Raw genomic sequence first — 11,038 nt, 5'->3', positions numbered from 1 at the left:
GGAGGCAGAGTCAGGCGGATCTCTGTAAGTTCGAGGCCGGGCTGGACCGATAGCCTCCAAAAACAATACAGAGAAACCCTGTCTCATAAACCCCCCCAAAAAAATTAAAAATAAGAGCCAGGCGGTGGTGGCACATGCCTTTAATCCCAGCACTCGGGAGGCAGAGTCAGGCAGATCTCTGTGAGTTCGAGGCCGGGCTGGACCGATAGCCTCCAAAAACAATACAAAGAAACCCTGTATCATAAAAACCCAAAAAAAGAATTAAAAATAAGAGCCAGGCGGTGGTGGCACATGCCTTTAATCCCAGCACTCAGGAGGCAGAGGCAGGTGGATCTCTGTGAGTTCGAGACCAGCCTGGACTACCAAGTGAGTTCCAGGACAGCCTCCAAAGCCACAGAAAAACCCTGTCTCGAAAAAACCAAAAAAAAAAAAAAAAAGAGCCAGGCGGTGGTGGCACATGCCTTTAATCCCAGCACTCGGGAGGCAGAGTCAGGCAGATCTCTGTGAGTTCGAGGCCGGGCTGGACCGATAGCCTCCAAAAACAATACAGAGAAACCCTGTCTCATAAAAACCCCCCAAAAAAAATTAAAAATAAGAGCCAGGCGGTGGTGGCACATGCCTTTAATCCCAGCGCTCGGGAGGCAGAGGCAGGTGGATCTCTGTGAGTTCGAGACCAGCCTGGACTACCAAGTGAGTTCCAGGACAGCCTCCAAAGCCACAGAAAAACCCTGTCTCGAAAAAAACCAAAAAAAAAAAAAAAAAAAAAAAAAAAAGAGCCAGGCGGTGGTGGCACATGCCTTTAATCCCAGCACTCGGGAGGCAGAGTCAGGCGGATCTCTGTGAGTTCGAGGCCGGGCTGGACCGATAGCCTCCAAAAACAATACAGAGAAACCCTGTCTCATAAAACCCCCCCAAAAAAATTAAAAATAAGAGCCAGGCGGTGGTGGCACATGCCTTTAATCCCAGCACTCAGGAGGCAGAGACAGGTGGATCTCTATGAGTTTGAGGCCAGCCTGGTCTACAGAGTTAGTTCCAGGACATTTAGGGCTGTTATACAGAGAAAGCATGTCTCGGAAAAAAAACAAAAAATAAATAAAATAAAATAAAAATGAAGTGGATAGCAAACAAGGAAGGTGCCCAACATTGACCACTAGCCTACATATTTGTATGCATATGTATACAGTCCACAGGAACATGCACATATACCAGAAGAGTCAGAAAAATCTGGGATTTGACAAAGTGCAATTTATTACAGATTTGCAGTCTTAATTGTTTCTCTGGTGTCAGCAAAACAGGAGAAACTCTATCAGCAGGAGGAAGGGTTTTACATGGTACACAAATTTGAATGTCACCCATCAGTTATTTTTCTAAACCTATTTCATTAAATATTCATTCAAAACATTTTGACCATCAGTATTTAGCATGGTATGCTCACCTGACTTATCTTAATGACTTTGTTCATCCTATAAGTTTGGAAAGTGCTGAGGTCATAAGCCTAACCACCTGACTAAATGACGAAAATGGCTGTGGTAATGTCAAGCTGGTTTCCTATAATGAATGAATCTACCATTTCTCAGTCCCGCTATGAGTCGATCAGTCAATATCTTCTGATGTGTTGGGTCCTTTAGAGAAACTTGGATTCCATCAGGATGGACAGTCTGCAACTATATGCATCCAAGGAGTCGGGGAGCTTCACTGACAGCTATTGATCCGCTAACCTGTGACTTACTCATTCTTCCTCTCATCATGATGTCAGACAACCAGGTAGTGAGTCTCAGTATCCCACTAACCATACTACCTGTGGGTGAACGGTCAGAACCCTCAGTATCATGTGATTCAGCCAAGGTAGACAACCAGCCACCAGAAATAGCTGCCTAGCAGGAAGCTACACACTCCATCAGTCAGCCTGAAATTGCCAAGGTTAGTTCTGTTGTTAGAGCTCCCAAATTCATTTACTCATCACTGAAAAAGGCCAGTGACTTAAGGACAGATTGGGACCAAAGGAAAGTCTTTATTTGGAAAGTCAGCAAACAAAACAAGATAGGAGACTATCACCAACAAAGACCATCTTGTTTAGGTTCTGCAGATAGAAGGCAACCGAGGGATTTGAGGAAATTATCTTTCTAGTTTGAGGAGGGCTGGGATGGTCATAAATTCCACAGAGCTTTTCTGAAACGTAAGCTGTTGTCTGAAGGACACTGGATGTTCCAGAGTCCGTAAACGTAGAGAAAAGTTACTGATTAGCAAGCTTGCTGACTCGTTTCTTTATGTCAGGAAGTTGCTTAACCTTGCTGTTTAAGATACTGAATAGGGCAGGCAGCACAAAGTAACTTTGGCCAGGGAACAAGTGATTAAGCAGCTCTATACAGAGGACTTATCTACAGCAAAGCTAGTGGGAGACTAATACATTATTTGCCTTTGTGACCTCCAAAAATAGGAATTTGGGGTGGGGTGGAGACAGGGTTTCTCTGTGTAGCCATATCTGTACTGGAACTCACTCTAAACCGGACTGGTCTCGAGCTCATGGAGACCAAGTGCCTCTACTTCCCAAGTACTGGGATTAAAGGTGGAGATTCTTCTTAATTAAATTATTTGAAGTGGGAAGGTCCACTTTTCATCCAGATTTTTTCAGATGTGAAGATCCACCTGTAATCTAGGCCACACCTTCTGCTGACAACCAATACAAAAGACAAGAAAGAAGGAAGCGTGCTCTCTCTGCCTGCTAGCCCTCACACTCACTGGCAAATCCATTCCTTCACTGGCATTAAAGCCTACTTATTCAGGATTCCAGCAGATGATGGAGACCAGCTGAAACATGCAGCCTCGTGGACTGAACAGCTACTGGATTCTTGGACTTTCCATTGGTGGACAACCATTGTTGAACTAGCAAGACCACAGGCTGCAAACCATTCTAATAAATCCCATATATAGTGCATATATATATATATATATTCATTCTATAGCTTCTTTTCTTCTACAGAATCCTGATTAATACGAATTTTGGTACCATAAATAGTTCTAGAGGAAAGGAAGTATAACTATATATATATTGGGGGGTTTCAAGACAGGATTTTTTGTAGCTTTGGAGGCTGTCCTGGAACTAGCTCTTGTAGATCAGGCTGGTCTCGAACTCACAGAGATCTGCCTGCCTCTGCCTCCTGAGAGCTGGGATTAAGAGCATGCACCACCACCGCCACCATATTTTTTTTAAGTATCTGGAATAGGCTTTCCAATTTGCTGACACCTACAGTTACTGAAGCCTCTCCCAGAAGCTTGGAGAATACCAAGTCCATGGTGTGAACTATTTTACAAACTTAAGGGAACAAAATGTACTTGATTATCCTGATTCTCCAGTTGTGAGAGACAATGAATTTGGTGACTCTGTATATAAAACTTTTGACAATTGGCGGGGAAATTTTGAGGAAAATAATGATGCTGATCAGGTGGTGGTGGCTCATGCCTTTAATCCCAGCTGTCAGGAGGCAGAAACAGGTGGATCTATGAGTTTGAGGCTAGTTGGTCTACAAAGCGAGTGCCAATACAGGCTCCAAAGCTACACAGAGAAACGCTGCCTCAAAAAACAAACAAACAAAGAAAATAATGATGTTGGTTGGTTGCTCCTACGATCTCTGGACAAATTGACAATGGGAAGAAATGCACTTCTAGCATATCAGAATATGAAGGATGACAGCAATGAACACAGTAATAAAACTGACCAGCTCCTAATGCACATACAACAGTCTAAAGGTTTCTAAGTGTGCCCTGGAAGAGCATCTTCTCTCAAACTGAAGCCCTCATAAGACAAGATGAATTAGCTGGGCAGTGGTGCAGAGGCAGGAGGCAGAGGCAGGAGGATCTCTGAGTTTGAGGCCAGCCTGATCTACAGCCAGTGTTGTTACACAGAGAAACCTTGTCTCAAAAAAACAAATACAAACAGAAGACTAGCTGAATTACAGTGAAAATTCAAGCCCCTGCCTCAGAAGGAGTCATTGGTTAAAGTAAGGGCATTAATGGAATCCTATAATTCCATTGTGGTGGAGATGTGTGGGAGGACCCCACTGAAGCTGAGAGCTTTGGACCTCAGATTCTCAAGGGTTTATCTCACTTGAGGAAGTAGTCTCTCCACCCTCAGAAGACATACCCTCACCCCCTGAAATATTCTCTTTTCTGAATGTGATTGAAGAAATTAATCCTTCATTGTCTGCTAAACCAGCAGTTACTTTCTCTGAAGGAGATGCCAGACAAGACAATAAACTGATGTTGTTCAGGGCCCATCAATAGTTGCCTCTGGACCTATAACCGAACTTAAGGCAAAGGAGGCTCCTTGAGAGGCGATAGAACGTGTACTCCATGAGGAGGTAAAACTACTAAAGAGCTTAATGAGTTTCTAATTCATCCAAGCAGAAGTCTGGGGATTATGTGTGGGAGTGGGTTGGTGTAGGATAACGGTGGAAGGAACATAACACTGGATTAGGCTGAGTTTATTGACAAGGGGCTACTGAGTGGAGATTCTAGGTCTATTATGAAAGCTTGCTAGTTAAGAAAAAAAGAAAGGTGTTGCCAGTTGGTGATGGCACACCTTTAATCCCAGTACTTAGAGGCAAAGGCAGGCAGATATCCAAGTTTGAGGCCAGTGTGGTCTACAGAGCAAGTTCCAGGACAACCAGTGCTACACAAGGAAACATTGTCTCAGAAAACAAAAGTATCAAGATTCGTTTGAATGATTTGTCAAGAAGCATTTGTCAAAAGCTGGCCTACTGAAAACAGAGTTGAAGGAAGGTGCCTAGTACCCCTTGGCTTAGTGTTGATGAAGGGATTTTAAGGCTCGGGGAAGCCGCAATGATAGAGTGAGTGTGCTGTGTGAAACCTAATTCTCCACAATGGAAAGCCCCCGAAGACAGTCCCTTCACTAATGCTGTGAGATGCAAAATGGCACCCGATAATCTGAAGAGCTTCATTGTCACCCTGTTCCCTGTGGTAATCAGCTGCTCAGCTGCATAAATGTCATGTGTTAGCTGGGTGATGGAAGTACATACCTTTAGTCCCAGGACTCAAGAGGCAGAGGCAGGCAGATCTCTGTAAATTCAAGGCTGGTCTGGTCTACATAGAGAGTTCTAGGACAGCCAAGGCTGTCACACAGAGAAATCCTGTCTCAAAAACCATAATAATAATAATGACAATAATAAAAATAAATGGAATACGTTATATTGGGACCCAAAGTAGAAGGGGTTAAGTGACAGGCTGAATCATCAAAGACAAGGTGATCGTAGTTATTATAATGGGCAGCACAGACAAAGCAATATCCACAATGGCCTAACCCGTTCAGGCAAAATGAATTCTATGGTGACATGACACATATGGACATTTGGTACTGGCTAATCAATTGTGGTGTTTCCAGGCATGAAATAGATAGAAATGCCTACTGCAGGCCGGGCAATGGTGGCACACGCCTTTAATTCCAGCATTCGGGAGGCAGAAGCAGGCTGATCTCTGTGAGTTCGAGACCAGCCTGGTCTACAAGAGCTAATTCCAGGACAGCCTCCAAAGCCATGGAGAAATCCTGTCTCGGAAAAACAAACAAAAAAAGAAATGCCTATTGCATTTTTGTTTGATCTGTGTAATGGGAAAATTTTTTCAAACAAATGAAAGGCTACCTTAGATCATGAGCAAAGGGAATCTCAGCCCATGAACCAATTCACAGACTTGATCCAGTTTGTACATCCAGTACCCCTTGAATGAAGAGATGGCCAGATTCCCTTGAGGAAGGCCCTTGCTAAAATATCTATGAGTTTTACTGTGAGCCTTTCTCTAGTCTTTCCCCAGAGGAACCTATGGCCTTTTTACAAAGGTAACTTTACACTGGAGGAAAGGACACTGTTTTGTGTGTGTGTGTGTGTGTGTGTGTGTGTGTGTGTGTGTGTGTGTGAGACAGGGTTTCTCTGTGTAGCACTGACTGTCCTGAAACTCATACTGTAGACCAGGCTGGCCTTGGACTCACAGAGATCTGCCTGCCTCTGCCTCTGGAGTGCTGGGATTAAAGTCATGACCCACCACCACCTGGCAGGACACAGACTTTCTAGGGTCTATTAGATACTAGTTCAGAAGTGACACAGATTCTAGGAGACCCCAAGAAGTACTGTGGCCCTCCAGTTAACATAGGGTCTTATGGATGTCAGGGGATTAATGGAGATTTGGCTGAAGTCTGACTCACAGTAGGTCCAGTGGGTCCCAGGACTCATCCTGTGGTTATTTTCCCAGTTCCAGAATGTATAATTGGAATCCATGCTATTAGAAGTTGGCAGAGTTCTGACACTGGTTCCCTGACCTGTAGAGTGAGGCCTATTATGGTTGGAAAGGATAAAGGGAACCCATTAGAATTGCTTCTGACAGGGAAAACAGTGAATCAAAACCTGTATGGCATCCCTGGAGGAACCGCAGAAATTAGTGCCACCACCAAGGACTTAAAAGATGCAGAGGTGGTGGTTGCCAACACATGTCCCTTTAACTCTCCTATCTGGCCAGTGCAGATGACAGATGGATGGTTGAGAATGACAGTTGACTATCAAAAACTCAATCAAGTGGTGACTCCAATTGCAGCTGCTGTCCAGATGTGGTGTCAGTACGTGAGCTGATTAACACATCTGGTGCATGGTATGCAGCTATTGATGTAGCAAATGCCCTTTTCTCTGTACCCGTCCATAAGGACCACCAGAAGCAATTGGCTCTCAGTTGGCAAGGCCAGCAGTATAAAACTATAAAGCTTTACCTCAAGGATATATTAACTCCCCAACTCTGTGTCTAACTTAGTTCAAAGGGATCTTAATCCCCGGTCTCTTCCACAGAGTAGCACATTGGTGACACTATGCTGATTGGACCAAGTGAACAGGAGGCAGAAAACACTTTGGGCTTGTTGGTAACACATATGCACATCAGAGGATGAGAAATAAATCCAACCAAAATTCAAGGGCCTTCTATCTTGGTGAAATTTCTAGGAGTTCAGTGGTATGGAACATGCAGAGATACTCCTTTCTTTCTTTCTTTCTTTCTTTTTTTTTTTTTGGTTTTTCGAGACAGGGTTTCTCTGTGGCTTTGGAGGCTGTCCTGGAACTCACTTTGTAGACCAGGCTGGCCTCGAACTCACAGAGATCCACCTGCCTCTGCCTCCCGAGTGCTGGGATTAAAGGCGTGCGCCACCAACACCCGGCACTCCTTTCTTTCTTTGTTTCTTTCTTTCTTTCTTTTTTATTTATTTATTTTTCAGTTTAAATGCTTCTTTGTTTCTTTATTTTTAGTTTTTTCAAGACAGAGTTTCTCTGTGTAACAGCCCTGGCTGTCGTGGAACTCACTCTGTAGATCAGACTGGTCTCAAACTCAAAAAGATCCACCTGCTTCTACCTCTTGAGTGCTGTGACTAAAGGTGTGCACCACCACAGCCCAGATCAACCTGCTTTTTTATAGCACTCAGGACTACCAGCCCAGAACCGACACCACCACAATGGGCTCACATAGATCACTAAGAAAATACCTTGTTAGGTGCTGATAGTGCACGGCTTTAGTCCCAGCACTCAAGAGGCAGAGGCAGGTGGATGTCTGTGAGTCCGAGACCAGCCTGGTCTACAAGAGCTAGTTCCAGGACAGCCTCCAAAGCCACAGAGAAACCCTGTCTCGGAAACAAAACAAAACAATCAAACAAAAAAAAAACTATAGTTTTACCTACAACCCAATCTTATGGAGGCATTTTTCTCAAATCCTTCATCTCAGATGTGTTTTAATTTCTATCAAGTTGACATAAAATATCCAGCATAGGTATTCTGTCTGCCATTCAATCCAGCTGTGAGTTGGCTAGTCTGAAGTTCCATCAGCCCCTGCTTGCTCAGAGTGGGAAGTCAACAGCATTAATTCCTACCATATAATCCTCTCCATTTATTCCTAGAATAGTAAATTGGTCTTCTTCTGTCTCTCTGGCAAGCAGGACTTTCATACTTCCAGGAGTCCACGAGACCAGTCTAACTCAGACAAATGGATTATGATGTGACCCCTGACTACCTAGATGTGGACAGCAGGCATAGGGTTCTATGCATGGTGGCCAGCAACCCTTGACACAACACAAACAATAAAAAGGTAGGCGTAGAGCGGGTCATGAGGACACATGCCTTTAATTCCAGCACTTGGGAGGTAGAGGAAAGTGGATCTCTGAGATGGAGGCCAGTCTGGTTTTCAGAGTGAATTCCAGAACAGCCAGGGCTACACAGAGAAATTCTGTCTCCAAAAGCCAATAAATAAATACCTAAATACATAAATAAATAAGCAAATAATAATAAGGTAGGCGTGGTGAAGCCTAGATTCTAAAGCCTGATCATATGGGTTCAAATCCTGTCTCCAATTTTGACTGAAGTCCTTCACACATCCACTGTGTTGTTACTCTGGGAAGCTTCTTCATTTAATAAAGGACCTTGGCATGGTCATCTCCTGCTCATCTGGAAAATGGATGTTTACAATATACTACTCTTTTAGGAGAACTAAAAAAGGGTCATCTAGGGGCTAGAGAGATGGTACAGTCTTTAAGAGCACTGACTGCTCTTCCAGAGGTCCCAGTTCAGTTCTCAGCACCCACGTGGCAGCTCACAACTGTGTATAACTCCAGTTCCAGGGGATGGAGCACTCTCACACACACCTACATGTAGGCAAAACACCAATGCACATAAAATAAAAATAAGTAAATTATTTAAAAAAGAAAGGTCATCTGCTGTTAACACCTGCCAACTATTTGTTCATTCTTCCTAAAGAAGTAGCTACTATGTACATTGTCTTGCCTAATGATGACACCAAGGCAAAGTTTTATCCATGTAAAGGCACACAGGTCAGACCTACTTTAATGTGAATCTCATATTAGAATATGACATATAAAAAAAAAGTAAAAAGGCCGGGCGTTGGTGGTGCACACCTTTAATCCCAGCACTCGGGAGGCAGAGGCAGGCAGATCTCTGTGAGTTTGAGGCCAGCCTGGTCTACAAGAGCTAGTTCCAGGACAGCCTCCAAAGCCACAGAGAAACCCTGTCTCGAAAAACCAAAAAAAAAAAAGAATATGACATATATCCGTGTGGAGTTGGTGCATGTCTTTAGTTCCAGCACTCAAGAGACAGAGGCAGGCCGGGCGTTGGTGGCGCACGCCTTTAATCCCAGCACTCGGGAGGCAGAGGCAGGCGGATCTCTGTGAGTTCGAGACCAGCCTGGACTACCAAGTGAGTTCCAGGACAGCCTCCAAAGCCACAGAGAAACCCTGTCTCGAAAAACCAAAAAAAAAAAAAGAGAGACAGAGGCAGGCAGATCTCTGTGAGTTCCAGGACAGCCTGGTCTACAGAGAGAGTTCCAGGACAGCCAGGGCTGTTACACAGAGAAATCCTGTCTCGAAAAACCAAAAAGAAGAATATAATGTATCTACAGAAGGGTTGATGTGGAGCACAGTGTACTGAGTTTCCACATGAGAACATACATATAGAAACAATGCAATATAAGAAATGACATCACCAGAAGGAGCTCAAGAAGCATTTGTTTTTTTAAAAGCACCTCTGAAATCAACTTACATATTCAATTCCAGGTGAATCATATTTGAAATGGCAACAGTTTTCTCTCTTTTTCTTGGTAATACATAAAACGATAGCACATTAATTAATGGCAAATCAACAAAGTCCAGTAGTAATAATAAGCACAACTATGATACTAAACGGTTATCATTAATGTTTACAAGCACCAGGTACTTTGAATACTTCATGTAATTCATTCTTGTCATAGTCCCAGTCAAAAAGCATGTTTTGCCAGGTGGTGGTGGCGCACGCCTTTAATCCCAGCACTGGGGAGGCAGAGGCAGGCGGATCTCTGTGAGTTCGAGGCCGGGTCGGACCGATAGCCTCCAAAACAATACAGAGAAACCCTGTCTCGTAAAAACCAAAAAAAGAGCATGTTTTATCCTCATTTTAATAACTAAGGATTTGGGCTGGAGAGATGGCTCAGCCATTAAAGGCTAGGCTCACAACCCAAAATATAAAAACTGAAGATTTAGAATAGTGGTGGAGCATGCTAAAAAACTATAAAAACTGAGGATTTAGCATGGTGGTGGAACATGCCTTTAATCCCACATTCTGGCAGAGGAATGCATATCTCTGAGTTCGAGGCCAGCCTGGTCTACAGAGTGAGTCCAGGACAGCCAGGGCTACACAGAGAAACTGTCTCGAAAACACAAAAAATGAAACAAAACAAAAACCCCAAGGAAACTGATGGCCAGACTTCAAACAACCTGCTTGGTCAATTTCTCTTTTCTTCCATTTCTCTCTTTATCCTTCCCTTTCTCTGTGCTGAGATCAAACGTAGGGTTTCATATACACTCCATAAGCCTGGACCACTGAGCTACTAGTTCCTAGATCAAACCTTTTAGCCCAGGTCTGGGCCTGCTCAAGTTAGGTTCACTGACATGGAGAAAGCGAGCCTTGGAAGGTCTCTTCATAGACAAAGGGATCCCCAAGCACTAGATTTCTAAGATTTGCATGGACAGGAAGAATAGGTGGTTCTCACACACTCTTTCTAAACCCACTGCCAATCTGCCTATCCCAAGACCTGGCCAGGGTGGTGGCGAAGAAACATTAAAGAATTCAGGGAACCCTCAGATCGGCTCCTACTCTAGCTCGGGGCAGACTTTCCCTTCCCCAGCGCATTTCCTAAGGGTAAATGCATACCCAATCCCACTATGTGTTTTCTCCTCCATCTCCCAATCCTCTCTTACCCCACTTTGCACTCCATTCTTTTACTGATCTTGCAGACTGAAGAAACCTGACATCTCAGCCGGGCGTTGGTGGCGCACGCCTTTAATCCCAGCACTCGGGAGGCAGAGGCAGGCGGATCTCTGTGAGTTCGAGACCAGCCTGGACTACCAAGGGAGTTCCAGGACAGCCTCCAAAGCCACAGAGAAACCCTGTCTCGAAAAAACAAAAAACAAAACAAAAAAAAGAAACCTGACATCTCTGGATTCCTGATCCCAATACAA

This window comes from Mesocricetus auratus, unplaced genomic scaffold (assembly GCF_017639785.1).
Source record: "Mesocricetus auratus isolate SY011 unplaced genomic scaffold, BCM_Maur_2.0 Super-Scaffold_100033, whole genome shotgun sequence".
NCBI classification, from domain to species: Eukaryota; Metazoa; Chordata; class Mammalia; order Rodentia; family Cricetidae; genus Mesocricetus; species Mesocricetus auratus.
The sequence above is the reverse complement of the archived record's forward strand: the minus strand, read 5'-3'. Positions refer to the sequence as shown.